The sequence below is a fragment of the Bombyx mandarina genome, chromosome 28, assembly GCF_030267445.1.
Source record: "Bombyx mandarina strain Sakado chromosome 28, ASM3026744v2".
NCBI classification, from domain to species: domain Eukaryota; kingdom Metazoa; phylum Arthropoda; class Insecta; order Lepidoptera; family Bombycidae; genus Bombyx; species Bombyx mandarina.
The window spans coordinates 6,472,636-6,490,539 of NC_143233.1; positions in this window are offsets into that span (position 1 = coordinate 6,472,636).

The window sequence follows — 17,904 nt, forward strand, 5'->3', positions numbered from 1 at the left end:
AAGTGCTTTGAATAAACAGACTAACTCCAAACGGCCGGATCCGAAGCTCGCCCAGCTTCGAACTTAATGAATGAAAACTTCGGTCGTTAAGAATTCATAATTACAAATCTTTAAATTATTGATCAACAATAATGCAATAAGTTTATTTACACATGGCTAGTTCAATAATACTTTGGAAATTATGTATAGCGTTGTTACGTACTCAACCGCCGCTGGCAAAAAAACTGGAAACAACTGTCCAATCCTTCAACGCAGAATTGCTTTTTGGCAGAAATAGCTAGGAAAATATGGATCCATGTGGGCTCACAACACACCTTACATAACCAGTAAAAACAGTGATAATTTTTTCTGTAATAAAACGAATAACATTTCCAACTTCGTCGAAAGAGTGAAAAGGAATAAATGATTTAATCTCTTCCTTAACAGGGAAGTAGATAAAACTAAAGTCGATGCACGCTGTTAGTGACTCTTGTTAGACTTTCACTTGGATATAAAACAGGACTGGATGAGACTTGATGTTTGGATTATATTGTTAGGTCGTATTGGTATAACACCATCTTTGTCAAAATATAAGTGTCGAAGGCTAGTGCTCATATATTGATAACTTGTTTCGCAAAATACCCAAGGACTATGTCATTATTTTGAAAATGTCTGTTTTTGAAAAGCAATTAGTAAGAGTTTTATGATAAGACAATTAGTTCGACTCCAAAATGCTCCACTGCCGTGTCCGCAATATATCAGGAAGCAAAAAAATAGGTGCGTGGTTTAATAGGACATAAACTGCCCTGGCATCTCTCACGGCAATACAACCAGATATAAATTAGTAGGGTCTTTATGAATCTATATATTAGTAGGTGAAGAAAAAACTTTGTATCCCTTTTTAAGAAAATTGCGCGAACGGAGCAGTATGAAATTTTCCACACTTATAGAGAATATAGAGAAGAAGTGCATAATGCTAATATTTTTTTTAAATAATGCATAAAAGATACATTCAATTAATGAAGAAAACATTACACACACTACCATGTAATAGACACACACACGCATGCATACTATTTGTTTATTGTCAAACTTTTCTTATTGCTTTCTGTGGTCAAGTAGAGAATAGATTAAATATTATTTATCTAAAGTGTGGTCTTAACGAAGTCTGTGATTATATAAGTATAATAATCTTTGACAATAGAATCATAATAGTGTAGAAACATATAATATAAATTAATTATAGTCGAATTTCGACTACCGGGGGAGGACTAGTTCTCATTAATTCGCACACCATAAACACCTAAATATTGGTGATCACGGTTTTTAGTTTGTCATCAAAATAATCTTCCACAATAGAATTTCCAATCACGGATTTTAGTTTGTCATCGAAATAACCTTTCACGATAGAATTTCCAGCAACACTACACCATTGTTGTCCACTATAGCCGTATTTGCTGATTTATGTGCCATTTATGTGTGCGGTTTCTATCTGCTATACAAGAACTGGGATTAAAATTATTTCACTTTTAATGATCCAACATAAGTGTGAAGAGCTTTAGAACATATACACACCTACAGCTAGGTACCACCTATTAGATGTCTTCCGGCCTGTTTCTACTAACATGCAATCCGAGCAGAACGGTAGAAGAGTCGTAAGAAAATACAACTGCGACATCGATATTTGTCTCAAGGTAGATAGCAATATTCATGTTGCAATGACTACAAATTGTAGTCACAATTAGAATATACAATAAGTGATAAAAATCAAATTGAAACAACAAGAACAAACTAACAAACAAATTAATAATCTGAAACAAGTTATTTCTAACTATGTTCGGATAGCGATGGATAACGCCGTGCTTTTAACTATATAGCGACCAAGAATCAATCTAAATAATCTTGAATCTGATCTTATATCTTCCACAATTTGCACTAAAAGTCCTACCGAACAACCATTTACATTTCAACGAGATATTTAAACTGTTAAACCGTTGCCAAATCACACTTACCCACTAGTTTAACAAAGCACGCATTCTGTAATACCTACTAATTAATAGGAACGTGCGATCACGTCATCTGAATTTCTGCCTATGACATTTGTAAACAAACCCTTGCTTCGGAGTCGGGTCAAATATTAACTTATCTGCTAGTTGCTACGAAGTTGGCGCAAGTGAAACAAATTTGTAGGGTATCTAAAAACGAATCGATTTATAATTGATGCTGATCATTGAATCTAAAAGTATTTTAGTATTATCAATCCACAGACGTTTAATGTTGGACACAAGCGCTTCAAGGCTCGTCACAGCGACGGGTTCTACCCTGTCTGCATCCGGCTGATTCAAGAGGTCGTCGTTCGACATTGTGGAAAGCCTACCCACACTACACCTACACTGAAAGAACTAGAGTATCTCTCACGACTTTCATAATAACCATCTATACTACCTCTTTCTCCCATAAAACATTCATACATTATGATTTAGTAGGATATCTCGCAACATAATTAAGATTTAAACTTCATATCTGGAAATCTGGAATCTGGACTGGCGGTTTTAACGTTACGACGTCTTTAAGCCATACATGATCATTATGGTAACGGTGAGCCCAGCACTCAACCTGCCTCGATTGTGTTCTGTCTCATCTTAGATTTGGATGTCGGTGATTTAGCGACAAGGGGCTTTAGTCGACTTTACTCCAGCATAGTCCTCAATAACGGGCCACTTAATATATCAAGAGTGAGAGGCAGATACATGTACCCTCATTAATGGCCAAATATATGTTTGTTTGTAATTTATACATATTCAACTCGCTATATTTTTTAACTCAGTCCATGGTAGTTGACGCGCGCGTGCCTCCGTCCGGACGGAGCGTGGCGTGAGCAAATTGCTCGGAAGTTGCTCCTTGCTTGAACTTCATCAAACGCAAAGCTTAATGGATTACAAGCGCTGTTTTAGTTTGTTACTCTCGGCTTCGTGAGTGCAAAGACAAATTCTTTTTTTACCGCTTCGTATTTGAACTATTCATAAGCTTTAAAGCTGGGCAGAGAAGTGAACCTAATTTCGGGAGCAGTAAAACTTTATGTGGTTATGATAGAAAACTGTTTTCAAATTTGGCTGCAGTATTTTCGTTTTATCTTTAATGGATTCTCGTCGCCGCCAATTAAATACCCGATGAAACCGATTTGGGTGAGGAAACTGATAATAGCATTTTTTTATATGTCCTTACGATAAGGTAAAATTAATAAAACAAGGAAGGCGGCGGTAGGCTAGGAATGTCGACGTCTGGTGAAGCGCACCACCACCCGAAATAATGACCACGACCACTCTGCCAAGAGTACCGACTGAGAAGAAGAAGAAATAATGAAATACTTGATGCCAGAAATCGCAGATTTTCGACCCTAACTTAACGATCGTTTTGGGTGCTGCTTGACTCGAGGTCCTGGTAAGTGAATCACTCGTATTCAGGATAAGGGAATGGGCCTAAAATCACTCAGTGATATGATTTTTGTTGAGAGATTTTTATTTATACCGGACCTCTTTGACAGTCGATCAAATAAGATTAATTCATGTGGATCACCTCAAATGGGTTAAGTCTTTACGTGTAACATTGATATTTACAGCTAAAGTACATAACCTAACTAATTCTTCGTGCCTAATACGATCGCTTTGAATTTTGTACTGACGTCATCGAGATTTACGTAGTACATAATATCTCGATGACTGACGTCAATGTAAATCTAAGCGTATTGGTAATTGCTCTAGCCCGGGGCGCTGATATAGTCTCTCTAGACCATCAGCTTAGGTAAGAAAAAAAATTTGAAATGAGTAATGAATTAAATGATTCCGATCCCATAGTAGTAGAAGTCCATGGGCGACGGGTCGCTAGTGTTATGATAAAAAAGTCAAATTAAATCATAAAAGTAGATTTAGAATGATTTTCTTTGGTCTCGAAAACTGGAATCAGGATCGAAAAATTCATTAACAAAATCCATAATTCAGACAGGAATTAATTCGTTCGTAGCTTCAATCGAAATGAGTGCTTAAGAAAATACCTTTATCCGAACATTATTCATTTAAATTTCATATTGGATACGTAGTGTAGATATATATCAGTCGGTTAAGTAACACAATATTGCCACTTCGGTTATGTTGCTGCTCTCGTAACTAATTAATACAATGCTTCTTTCTCGGTCGTAGTGTGGTTATTTAAGGTATTGGTTCAATTCTGGTATAAGCTAAAAGTTTTAGGTAACTATTTAATGAAGAATATCTCAAAAATGTGTTTAGCGAATATGCGAACATATACGGCTTGACGTAAACAACCATGTGTTTCGATTTGATAATTAACAAGCTAATCGGATCGATCTCACGTCTTAAAACAGTTGACCGCATTCAGGAGGTGGCTTTTTTTTTCTTACATGGTGGTGGACAACCTGACAGCCAACATGATGTTCAGTGGACACCAGAGCCTATAGACGTCAAATACGTCAATGCCATCACCCATCTTGATACACGAGTTCTAAGTGTGAGTTTTACAGTATGACGACAGCGCTACCCTTCAAACCGAAACGCATTTCTGCCTTGGTAGGGTAAGTACCCGTGCGGGAATACGCCTTACCACCATGTATCTATTGGCACCGGCTTATAAGTAGATAGGCTGTAAGCGTTTGATTTCAATTTTGCTAAGAAAAACTTCATCATCATCATCATCATCAGCCTATAGCAGTCCATTGCTGGAAACTTGCTTCTTGAAATGCACGCCATTGAGCACGATCCTCGGCTTCTCTCATCCAACTCTGGCAACGTCTCGTTTTTACCATCGCACCACCCGCCACCGAAGAAGAGTTCATCCATACTACCTGGAGCCACTACGTTCATCCACAGTGCGTTTCCAGAGATCTTTTATGCCACGTACCATCCGGCTATGGAATGACCTCCCCTCCACGGTGTTTCTCGAGCGCTATGACATGTCCTTCTCCAAACGAGGCTTGTGGAGAGTATTAAACGGCAGGCAGCGGCTTCGCCCTGCCCCTGGCATTGCTGACGTCCATGAGTGACAGTAACAGCTCACCATCAGGTGGGCCATATGTTCCTCTGCCTATACGGCAATTAAAAAAAATTAAAAAAAAAAGTACTTCAATCCACCGAGCCTGAAGTCATCCTGCACGTTTACCAATCCGCCGTCTCTCCACTCAGGAACTTAAAACTTAACCTTCTCTAATTATTTTACACTGTGACAAACTTGCATTCGTTTGCATAGAACTTTGTATTAACATTGAAAGACATTGTATTGCCGTCTCGCTTAATGCAAGCTTCATTCTATTTGCATGTCAATTGATAGAAATCAGACCTTTATTTAAATTGGAAATACATTATTTGCACGTAAAGATAGAATCCTAATGGGAAATGTATAAAAAAAATTTATTGCCTTGATGGGTGGACGAGCTCACAGCCCACCTGGTGTTAAGTGGTTACTGGAGCCCATAGACATTTACAACGTAAATGCGCCACCCACCTTGAGATGTAAGTTCTAAGGTCTCAGTATAGTTACAACGTACCACCTTTCAAGCCGAAACGCATTACTGTTTCACGGCAGAAATAGGCGGGGTGGCGGTGCCTACCCGTGCGGACTCACAAGAGGTCCTCCAACAGTAAAAAATGAAATCTAACATGAAATCGAACATACATTTCTGTTCAATGAAGTCCACGCATCATTATTAGTTCTACAGTAGCCAGAAGGTTTTCTGTGTCCCATACAGCAACGGTAACCACTTACCACGGGTCACATGCTCGTCTACCTGCAACGTAATTAAAAAAAAAAACACTTTTTACCCTCGTACCTTCGTTAAAGGTGTGCATGATTTCCATGTGATGGATAGTGGTCATCGCCGCAGACCGTGATTGATACGAGATATAGTAATAATTATTATCACAATTACGAAAAATGTAATTTTTGCGGGTTCGATTTTTATTACACGATGTTATTATACCTTCAACGTGGAAGTCGAGAAGTGAACAAGTTTTAAGTCCGTATTTCATGAGAAAAGTTGGTATCTGACTTGCGGAATTCGGACACCGATACAGTCGCATCTAGCTACCAGGTTTTTTAATTAAATAAAAAATTATATCGCGAAATTTATCTTATTCGACTAAAGTTATTTTAAATTCCAAAATAATCTGACTTGCGGAATTCGGACACCGATACAGTCGCATCTAGCTACCAGGTTTTTTAATTAAATAAAAAATTATATCGCGAAATTTATCTTATTCGACTAAAGTTATTTTAAATTCCAAAATATCTAACAAATATATAGATAAAACGTCTTTATGTCAGAAACAATACATACATAAGTGAATACAAAGTAGAGCTTAATGCAATAGACCATTATCATCAGCTGACTCTTGTACAAAGTGTGGGTATTCTGGTTTTTGTGCATAAAAATAGATCAGGAACTAAATAATTAGAAACTTTTTTATTGCTTAGATGGGTGGAAGAGCTCACGGCCCCCCTAGTGTTAAGTGGTTACTGGAGCCTATAGGCATCTACGATGTGAATGCACCACCCACCTTGAGATATAAGTTCTAAGGTCTCAAGTATAGTTACAACCACCCTTCAAACCGAAACGTATTACTGCTTCACGGTAGAAATAGTCAGGGTGGTGGTATCTACCCGCGCGGTCGCACAAGAGGTCCTACCACCAGTAAATAAAAATTAAATCAGTATTAAACCAGCATTAAAAATACCCAGTAAAAACCAGTACTAAAAATATCCTACAACATATTATACATAGAACCAAAAGCTGTCTTTCATTTATCAAAAAAACAAAAAAGAAATAGTTACTGCTACAACAATAACAGCACACTAAACAACAACATGGACGAAATATATTTTAGACAGAGCATTTAAATAAAGGGATCGGAAAACAAAAACACTCATGGAAAATTTAAATCCGCTAAAACCGTTAAAACACACAATAAGGTACGATCGTAACATTTTGAATCGACAAATAAATACGGGAGAGTGTAGACATAAAAAAAAATTCGCATTTCAAACGCGTCCGACAGTAAAATAAAAATAAAACCGACAATGGCACTTGACACGATGATAAAATAACGCGGCCGCTGTGGAAAATGAGCGGAGTGGCCGACCATTAAGGTGTCTGTAGGCACGCTAGCTGCAGCTTAAGTAGTGACGAACCGGGCAAAAGTCGATAAAACATAAACAGAGACAACAAATTGCCGACAGAAGTAACAAATCCAAACAAAACTCTTGTTTTTTACTGTTGGTAGGACCTTGTTGTAACTATACTTGAGACCTTAGAACTTATATCTCAATGTGGGTGGCGCATTTGCGTTGTAAATGTCTATGGGCTCCAGTAACCACTTAACACCAAGTGGGCTGTGAGGTCGTCCACCCATCTAAGCAATAAAAAATTAATAAATTAAAAATGTTTATTTTATGCAATAAACAAAAAAAATAGAGAATCAGCGGCTTATGTGAAGGAAGGTGATCGGATATACCTGTCTCTCTCTGTCTTCGCGTTAAAAAAACCCATTTCAACACAAAATAAATAACATTAAAAACACTTTTTTTTTTTTTTGCTTATATGTGTGGACGAGCTCACAGCCCACCTGGTGTTAAGTGGTTACTGGAGCCCATAGACATCTACAACGTAAATGCGCCACACACCTTGAGATATAGTTCTAAGGTCTCAGTATAGTAACAACGGCTGCCCCACCCTTCAAACCGAAACGCATTACTGCTTCACGGCAGAAATAGGCGGGGCGGTGGTACCTACCCGTGCGGACTCACAAGAGGTCCTACCACCAGTAATTACGCAAATTATAATTTTGCGGGTTTGATTTTTATTGCACGATGTTATTCCTTCACCGTGGAAGTCAATCGTGAACGATTGTTAAGTACGTCGTATCCTTTAGGCCACGACGACTTCAAATGTCTTCCTCGGTCGACCTCTTCCCCCTCTACCTTGCACTACCAATTCCATACATCTCCTAGTCAAATGGATCTTCTCTCTACGCATCATATTATGTCCATACCACAACAACTATTAACAAACAACTATTCCAAATATATTTTTTATTTGTAAATATTGTGTATTTGTAAATACGTTAATTTATTTATTTACTAGGCACACAATACACATCACAAGCTAAAAAGATACATAAAAACACAAGTAAAAAGAAACAAAATCTGGCTTGCAACATAAGCCATGTGCGCACGACCAAACAAGACAGTGCTGAATTTGTACACAAAATATTTGTAATAAAAATAAATAAATTGTAAATATTATGTTTCATTCTTAATTTTTAGTTTTATCGAAAATATGATATATTTTATCGACTCATTACCCAACACTACAGCACTTCAATGCAGTCGAGTGTAAGACAATGGTCTCGACTTAGACGCAAATTGGCGGAGGCGAATACAGGCCATGTGCAATCTGAGCTAGTAATACTGACGAGAATTCTACACGATCTCAGAATATATGCATTCAAATATACAGTTTTATTAAAACACAAGCCAGTGATATAGTTCAAAATATAATTTAAATGCTAAGTTTACGTTCTAACAGCAAAATAGACTAAACTCTGAATTTCATAAAATTAGTGTAATGCAACGCTCGCTTTGAAGCCTTAAAACAAAACAACTGGTATAATATTATCAAAGGTTAAATACCTAATTATATTCTATCAATGATCAAACGTTGATTTGAAGTCATCGTGGTCTAAATAATAAGACACCTGTTGTATTAATATCAATTGATGTGGCTATACCAGTATTTATATCCCACAACAATTTCCGCACAACGAACTTCCACAATGAAGGAATAACATCGTGTAAAAAATTTAAATTCATAAAGTAATTTCGTTCGTAAAGTAGTATAAAGTGCTCGTTGTCTTGTGAGTCCGCACGGGTAGATACTACCGGGCTTATTTTTCCCGTTGGTAAGTTAAATAAGGTTGGAATTGGCTTGACTTGCCTATTATAAGGTACTTTGATGTTGAAACTATAATGTGGTTTTATCCGGTCACCGTCCTCGTCGAACCCGTCGCTTGCGACGAAGAGCTCGACGAGTGAATTAACCCATAGACACAGCCCACTGAGTTTCTTGCCGCATCTTCTCAGTGGGTTGCGTTTCCGATCCGGTGGTAAATTTTGCGAAGCACTGCTCTTGCTAGGGTCAGTGTTAGCACCACTCCGGTTCGCGCACCGCGAGCTCACCTACATGTTAGGGCGAAGCTCAAATAGCTTCTCAAGGCTATCATCATAGGTAGGAGAAAAAAAAAAATCAGTTGTCTGTAAAGTCAGTTTACTGACGATAGTTGAACGTGACAACGTCATAAGAAAATACTGATGGAATGGTTTCATTGTTCAAAAGAAAATTTTAATTTCATTTGTTTGATAGATATTTTGTTTGGACAATTGACACCACATGCACTTTTCACTGAACTTCATACTTGAGGAAAACATGTAAATGTATTATTGTATAGCAGCTGTCCACGCGGATGTATCGCTCACTCAAGTAGGAGAGAGACAGATGTCGAACGCTGCCGAACGCGGAGGCCGATTGTGCCTCTTTGTCGCTCGTTGCGCGCTCTCGCTTGCACTTCAAGCCTTAAATGGAACGCCTCAGAGCGAGGTAGCGCAGCATGAGTCATGTTTTTTCGTGCGTGCAGCCGGCTCCATCGAATTATAAGACGTTGCCACGTCAAAAAGGTGGTTTTGGTAATAAATGGATTTTAAATTATGTACTTACATAATACATAATGTACATAATACATAATACATAATGTATTAAATTATGTACTTATCTATGATTATTCTGTTTTGTTTTTAAGGACATAGTTAAATGCAGTATTAGAAATGGAACTTAAAAAAATACCAATACTGCAAGCGATGCAGTGAGAACCTTCCACACAAAAATACGTAACGAATCTTGAATTTTAAAACGGCTCTGTAAATAAATGAAGAAGCGACGCTGATGATTTTAATTAGTTTGAGAAGAAGTCTTTACTGTTTGTTTGTGGCGTTTTGATTAATGTTCCGAAATTCGGGCTGCGGTTTGTACGCGCTCTGTGAAGTGTACTGTAAGCCGTTACTTAAGAAACTCTAACTGTATTCTCAGGGATAGAGAACGAATACCTCTGAAAAAGCACATAGTTTTGAAGGTCCTAACTACAAGTAATATTTTAGGTTCTTCGGAATCAAATAACGAAGACTGGTAGAAATCAAGACAGTGATACCTCAAGAAAAACATTTTTGTTCCATTATTATTATCTACAATAATAATATTTATTTAAAATCTGATTAATTATACATTTTTGGAACGAAGTTCCTTATGGGACGATGCGGACGGGTACCCTAACCGGGAAGAAACGTCCGTAACTTAAGATTTTTATTAGTAATGCACACAGTGTACGACTTAACTTTTAATAACGTACAAATTAGTAACGCACACAGTGTACGACTTAACTTTGTAATAACGTACAAAAAATAACATTTTTTATCATTCATTGACCACGATCTCAGAGCGTTCGTTTGCGCAATACACTAACTCTTATGCAAACAACCGTGAGTGAAGTGTACCAGAATAAGTTCGCACGTTACAGAATGACCGTGGGTTGTTGCGAAACCTCCAGTTTTATTTTCTGTATACCTCGAATAGAACTTCAAATTAATATTTTTATAATAAAGAACTTCGTTCCTATCCGGTGTCCCACGACACAACACATTTTTTTTTAAATATTAATATACAATTTTTAATAAACGGGGGGGGGGGGCGGTTCAGTTACGAATTATAATTGAGACTTCAACCTATGTTCAATGGTGGATGACGGTAGTCGTGGATAATATATCTATGCACTCTAGCAATTGCTTAACATAAAGTAAGACCGGCCTATGTGGACTCTGAAGCAGAAATTAAAACCTCTGTGATTGACAGGATTTTATTTTTTAACTCTGCCACCTAAACTTATAAATCACACATTATTTTTGTACCTTGCAGTCTCTATGTTCCTCCTTCTTCTCCATCGCTCCCTCATCACGGAGGATTGTGACTCCGTTTCAGCTTGTCGACTGCCTGCCTCCATCGGTTGCGGTCAGTTGCCTGGTGTAGTGCAGCGCTAAGTGGTCCGCTGGTTAGCTCGGAGATCTGATCGGACCAACGTTTGGGGCTATGTTCCTTCATGATCACTATTAAGCTGGTGGTAGGACCTCTTGTGGGACTCACAACGCACGGGTAGGTACCACCACCTCGCCTATTTCTGCCGTGATGCAGTAATGCGTTTCGGTCTGAAGGGTGGGGTAGCCGTTGTAACTATACTGAGACCTTAGAACTTATATCTCAAGGTGGGTGGCGCATTTACATTGTAGATGTCTATGGGCTCAGTAACCACTTAACACCAGGTGGGCTGTTAGCTCGTCCACCAACCTAAGCAATAAAAAATTAAAAATTAAAAAAGCTGACCATTCATCCACACATACATATCTGGAACTAACTTAAAAACACAACCGCCCATTGAAAATCTTTCATTAGATCACGAAACATGGACAACGACTCTTGTATTCTGTATTCATTAAATACCTCAGCGAAGAAAAACCATTCGGAACAGTTAAGTATAGAATCGAAGGCAGCGTTGAAATAAAAAGTTAAAGTCCCAGATAAACGATCGAAGGCCCGCTGTTTCGGGACGAAGCGACGAACTCGGATTCCATTAAGATGTCTCTGACACTATTGGATGATGTTTTTCTACACTACATTAGTGATGGGAATAGCAGCGGTTCGACTGAATCATTGCGTGGCACGTAAAAAAACATGTTAACAGCCATAATTCATGTTATTAACCACAGGATAATTTGATTTTTGTTTGTCATATCGCTTTTAAACACATACTGTTGTCTTTGACGGGCTTTTGTTAGTGCGCCCGTACCAGTCTTTATGATACACATTGATTTTAATTATATCGGCCTAGGAGGATCACTGTGAACGTCACGATCGACGTGACTCGAGGCTCCGACCTGATAGGCTGGTTCTGGACCAGCGGAGTATCCCGGGATAACCAGCGGTACCGCTTAGGCGTTCGGACGGATCGCGGAAACTGTGATGGCCAACATTCCAGAGTATCCGTTTCACCTCGAAGCCTCGTGGTGCTTTTAGGTCCTCACGCACCGGTCACCGTCCTCGCCGAACCCGTTGCTTGCGATGAAGGGCTCGGCGAGTAAATTAACCCATAAACACAGCCCACTGAGCTTCTCGCCGAATCTTCTCAGTGTGTTGCGTTTCCGATCCGGTGGTAGATTCTGCGAAGCACTGCTCTTGCTAGGGCCAGTGTTAGCAATACTCCGGTTTAAGCCCCGAGAACTCACCTACTCTACTCACCTATGCTAGGGTAACGCTTATATAGCATTTCAAGGCTATAAGCATAGGTAGGATAAAAAAAGAGGCATTGTCGACAGGGCATCTTTGGGGTGAGCCGCGCATCTGGTTGCAGTGTTGATTGCGGTAACGCCCTTACCTCAACCGGCATCTGACCTCAGTGGGACCGGACACTCAGACCAGATTCTAAAGGAGTCTTTTAGTTGGTAGGGCCCTAAATACCATCATCGAGCCCGTGGTCCGCCACCCAAAAAACATAAGTCAGAACAAGCAGGACGGCGGATTTTCAGTTTGACTTTCTATTGGTATTTAGTTAGTTTCATAGGTACTATACTCTTGTTTTTATGCAAATACTAGCCGTACTCGCCCGCTTCGCTAGGGATTTAAAATTAACATTATTATTTATTGTCATTATTATTAGGGAGTCCAACGCTCATATAAATATTTGCCTATCCATTAAGGACATGTTTTTTCTACATGGATACCAAGTTTCAAGCCAATCGGATGCATTATTCAGTAGTAATAACGGAACATTCGTAAAAACCACTGTAGATTTATATATTAGTATAGATTATTAAGAATTATGCACGTGCAGTATTACAAGTAAAATTTAATAAAGAATTCTACAACCAAATTCAAAAGAGGAAACAAATTTATATAATATAAAATGAATCGATACGATTTCGAACATCACTAAACAACCAAAGACTCTAAGGAGTTAAAGTTGTCTTAAACTTTGCTGAGAGCTAGATACAGGCGGAGACCGTAACGTATTGAAAGGTGTTCCTAGGAACTACTTCGCGGATAAAAAAGTCTTGCGGATTAGCGTTTCTTTGAGGAAAGGAATTTTAAAACGAGCACTAGGAAAATTTGTCTTTGATTCACGTTTTTTGATTCACTATAGCGCAAACTTATGACTAATTCCGATTTACCTTTCACATCGTGAAAATTGACACTTTTAACACATGTCCATGGATTAAGATAGCGATATTCGATGCTATTTAACTCATTGTAACTGTAAAGATAGAAAAAAATGTAATCAAAAGAAAAACACGCTCCAATAACAAGCCCAAATAAAAATTCATGTTAAGTTTTTTATCTTTTTTTTTATCCTGGTTTGAATGAGATAAAACTCACCTACCTACCACCAACTGACCTCTCGATCCGCGATCTATCTCAGACCCGCCAATGCGTCACTGCTGATTCGTATGCTTCTTTTTTTTGTTTTTTATTGCTTAGATGGGTGGACAAGCTCATAGCCCACCTGGTGTTAAGTTGTTACTGGAACCCATAGACATCTACACCGTAAATGCGCCACCTACCTTGAGATATAAGTTCTAAAATATCAAGAATATTACAACGGCTGCTCCACCTTTCAAATTGAAACGCATTATTGCTTCACGGCAGAAATAGGCACGGTGGTGTGGTACCTACCCGTGCGGACTCACAAGAAGTCCTACCACCAGTCAAAACCAACTCATTCCACATTCGAGGCAAACTACTTTAAAACACCCTAAAGTAACCAATTTAAGAATCTTACCTCAAGTTAAACACTTTCACAGAATTGTAATTCGTTCTAATTGCAAACCGACTCGACCTATTTTCCAAAAAGTCTGCTTAAAGAGTAACTCCCGAAAACTCAAATGATATAAAATTAACTGTGAAAAGTCCCTTAATAGCCTTTTCAATCTCGGCGGTTTAATATCTTGCAAATTACAACGACACTCACCAACTATAAATATTCAGAAACTTCCTTTAAAAGTATTGTACTGTTTATTTTAGTCTTTAATACGACTTTGACTTGGTAATATGACTTGGGCGAAGTGAAATAGAAATTCTATAATATGTTTTCAGAAAAAGATTATTTCTTAAATTAGCAAACAGCTCTTGAGATTCGAATTGAAAGTTACCTTTGAATTCAGTTATCGAAATTTTAATAGTTTTTCTGTTTTTAAATTGTAAACCGTGTTAACCGTTCGTAAATCAAAAAAATGTGTGATTTATTATGTGCATGTAAGTATATTAGTATGTATTGTATGTAAGTATGTATATTGGTAAATAAATCAATTAGCTATATGTATTTCTTAATACTAGAGGTCCCGCAGTAATCGAAATTCAACTATAATCAATTGGAATTGTAAGTTTGTACACTACTATGATTGTAGTTTATACTTCTATAATCACAAATTTCACCAATACTACACTATAAAAAATATTAACAAAGTCAAACAATATTTAAGCTATTCTCAATTTGACAACAGACTTCAAGAACAAAAGATTGACAATAAATAGTATGCATGCGTGTGTGCGTCAAATACATGGTATGTAGTGTGTGTAATGTTTTCTTTATTGATTAAATGTATCTTTTATGCATTATTTAAAAAAAAAATTTGCATTGTGCACTTCTTCTCTATATTCTCTATAAGTGTGGAAAATTTCATAGTCCTCGCAATTTTCGTAAAAAGGGATACAAAGTTTTTGCTTCACGTATTAATATATAGATATGTAAACGGTATATATCTGTTTATTGTATGTATATATTTTCTATAATAATGTATTGTCTTTAAGTACACCCAACATACCTGCTATATTTTTATATTTTCCAGAATTTCTGTAAATTAAACGGTTGTCTGGAAGAGATCGATAAGACCGCCTATTGTACAAATGTATCTGCTTTTTGACGGTTTTTTTAAATGTAAATTGTGTTTTATTGTGCAATAAAGTGTATTCTCTCTCTCTTTCTCTGAACCATGAGATTGATTCTAATGTCTTCTTAAGTATTATAGATGCAATAATTTGTAAGAGTAATATTTTAAATGAATCATTTAAATGAATCATTTAAAAATTACAAAACGGGTCGAAACCCAAGTGAATAACAAAAAGTAACTAAGTTGATAAATTGTTTTATCAAATACTAATTTTGCCTCTTGCCGAGACGTCACTTAAAGCCGAGTAATAGGAAAAGTAAATAAGTCTACTAACATAATTAAACTATTCTTACGTTTTAGTCTCGAGTTTTTTTTTTCTCATTCAATCATTTCTGATGTTTCGAATTATTCACAGTTTTCTTGGTCACGTACTACTAATAAGCGTATAAGTAGTTTTAATTATGTCTACGTTATATCCCACCCAGTTCCTCGTTGGATGTACTCAGTGGGTCGCGATTCCGATCGGGTGGTAGATTCTGCGAGGTACTGCTCTTGCTAGGGCCAGTGTTAGCAAATTCTCTCAGGTTAAACCCGTGAGCTCCCCTACCCATCCGGACCTCGCTGGAATAGCCCCTTGGGCTACCAACGTCCCTGTCCTGGTGAAACTGGAAAGGCCTCCGGGCCACGAGTAATCCTTCTTTTCTAATGAAATACGTACTTAACAAATGTTCACGATTGACTTTCACGGTGAAGGAATAACGTCGTGTAATAAAAATCAAACCCGCAAAATTATAATTTGCGTAATTACTGGTGGTAGGGCATCTTGTGAGTCAGCACGGGTAGGCACCACCACCCTGCCTATTACTGCCGTAAAGCAGCAATGCGTTTCGACTTGAAGGGTAGGGCAGCCGTTATAACTATAAACCTTACAACTTATATCTCAAGGTAGGTGGCGCATTTACGTAGTAGATGTCTATGGGCTCCAGTAACCTCTTAACACCAGGTGGACTGTGATCTCGTTCACGCATCTAAGCAATAAATGTATAGGTAGGAAATTACTATTAGTCTACTAAAGTTAAAAAAGGCATTCACAGAACCGCTCACTAAATCCGATAACGAAACTAAAGCAAAGCCTTCGTTCATACAAAATTCATAGAATCCTATCCGTATGACAACGGGATCAACAAAAACACAAAAAAAAAATCAAAAGAAAATCCCTTTACGGATCATAAGCGGATTCTCATGATGAATTAGGCACTTAATGATTTGTAAAACGCTTCTGTCGCCTATAAAGAACCGACTAATGGCCAACCTTCAAGTTGATCTAAGAAATAGGGGGGCACGTTGAATTGTTTTTAAGATTTCAAAAAGATTTCAAGATTCTGCCGTGAACCAGTAATTCGTTTCGGTTTGAATGGTGGGGCAGCTGTTGTAACTAGTGTAACCTTAGAACTTATATCTCAAGGTGGGTGGCGCATTTACGTTGTAGATGTCTATGGGCTTGAGTAACCACTTAATACCAGGTGGGCTGTGAGCTCGTCCAGCCATCTAAGCAATAACGAAAAAAAAAATTTCGTATGTCGTATCACTCTTGTCAGAACGGTCGTGGTCGTCATTCAGCATCATTGCTGTGGGCAGATGTTATGCGCTTCACGAGCCATCGCCACTCCTCCCGGTTTGTGGTGAGCCTGGTACACTCATGCAAACAGCCGCCAACTGCCGACTCGATCTGGTCTGATCTGAATAAACTTTAGTTTCCTTTTAAATTAAAGACCCGCCAAATTTCATCATTTTATGAATTAGATCGAAAATATTGAGAATTGAACGTAGGTATTCTAGTTTTTTTTTTTTCATTGCATTAGTTTGGAGTACGGCTTTATGGGTGGTTTTAGGTCGTCACATCCACCCACTTCTATACTAATATTATAAAGCTGAAGAGTTTGTTTGTTTGAACGCGCTAATCTCAAGAACTAATGGTCAGATTTGAAAAGTTCTTTCAGTGTTAGATAGCCCATTATTTATAGAGAAAGGCTATAAGCTATATAATATCACGCCAAGATCAATACAAGTAGAGCACCAATAAAGAATGTTTCAAAATCGGGATAATTTTTACCTTTTGAGAGCTTCCGCTAAGTAATCTCTTCGAAAACGTGTGCTGCAGAAACGATTAAAGTTTCGCTAAAATAATGTATGACAGAATTGTTTCCCCTTTAAAAGATCTAAAAAAAGTCCGCGACACCATATCTCTGTATGTTAAGGTTGGCTCACCATAACGTTTTTTATGCTAACCAATTTTTTTCTAAAATAAAACATTATTTGTGGACTATTCCACGCGGATGAAGTTGCGGGCAATAGCTAGTTGAGTTATACAGTTTCAATGCTTTGACTGTTATTCCACCTTACAGATTGGAACCTATGATAGCTATGTTACACGGTGCGCGCCCGAAATCCTGTACCGGTCGATTTAATGATATATTTTTAATTCTACTGTATGTAGTAAACAATCCGTTTCATTAAAACACATTTCGGATTTTAAAATGAGAAACCTTTTAACATATCCATTATAATGTTAAAATAATATTGAACGAATTGAAAATGTTACTTTCACGAGTGCCTCAAATTCACTTGAAGGTTTTATTAACAAAAATGATTTTACATTTAAATTTAAAGAGGAAATTGGAAAATATAATGATATTCCCTTGACTTTATTTTTAATGATAAATAATCTGCCATGACTGAGAAGATTGACCTACTATTTAATGAATTATTTTATTTAAATACTTTCATTCGTCGTGGATGTCATTCCTGAATTAAAGCATATCTAGTATCTATTTCATTATCATTTTTAATTGTACCTATCTACGGGTTTTGAACACATCT